The sequence below is a fragment of the Acyrthosiphon pisum genome, chromosome X, assembly GCF_005508785.2.
Source record: "Acyrthosiphon pisum isolate AL4f chromosome X, pea_aphid_22Mar2018_4r6ur, whole genome shotgun sequence".
In the NCBI taxonomy this organism is placed as follows: Eukaryota; Metazoa; Arthropoda; class Insecta; order Hemiptera; family Aphididae; genus Acyrthosiphon; species Acyrthosiphon pisum.
In genome coordinates this window covers 120,090,158-120,091,190 of record NC_042493.1, presented here as the reverse complement: position 1 = coordinate 120,091,190, position 1,033 = coordinate 120,090,158, and positions in this window count along the sequence as shown.

Below are 1,033 nucleotides of genomic sequence, written 5' to 3'. Positions count from 1 at the left end.
ATAACACGAAAGGTTATCGTGTGTATTATTCGAAAACAAATAGAATATCCGTGTGCAGAGACATTATATTCGAAGACGAATGTAATAAATATAAAAATATAATTACAGACACACTAGAGTGTACAGAGACTCAGATTAATTCAACGGGCGTGCGTGCGAAGGACGAAAACATAGTCGATGAAAGAAATGTTATGGTTCTACGTGACAGAAATACGCTTAAGAAACCGGACAGGTACAATGTTCAGACTTTTATTGCTAACTGTGTCAATCCATTGAATTATAATGAGGCAATTACTGGGCCAAACAAAAATGAATGGGAGGACGCTATGCACGATGAAATAAAGTCGTTACACGAAAACAACACTTGGTCACTAGTCAATTTGCCTCAGGGCAAGGTTGCATTACGTAATGCATGGGTATTCAAAACCAAATATAAAACTGACGGTAATATCCCAGACAGCATTTTGTAATGATAATATTATAATAGTATTATAATAACGTTATACTAATATTATTCGTTATTATAATGTTATAATAATATTATTAAACAAAAAATTGCTGTCTGGGATAGATAAATTTAAGGCCAGATTGGTCATTAAAGGTTGTTCACAGAAGTACGGTATAGATTACCACGAAACATTTTCGCCAGTGGTCAGATACGAATCAATAAGGGCGATATTCGCAGTAGCAGCTGTGGAAAAATTAATATTACGACAATTCGACATCAAGACAGCATTTCTGTACGGAGAACTACAGGAAGAAATATACATGGTACAACCACCAGGATACGAAGATGGATCGAATAAAGTATGTAAGCTTCAGCGAAGTTTGTATGGCTTGAAACAAAGTCCAAGATGTTGGAATATACGCTTTATGAACTTTTTAAATGCATTTGGCTTACAATGTACCGAAGCGGATGCATGTGTATTCAAAGCTGATAACAATCAAATTATTCTTGCAATATTTGTTGACGATGGCTTAATCGCGGCGGATAATGAGATATAATAGATAAACTGTTAACAAACTTAGAAAA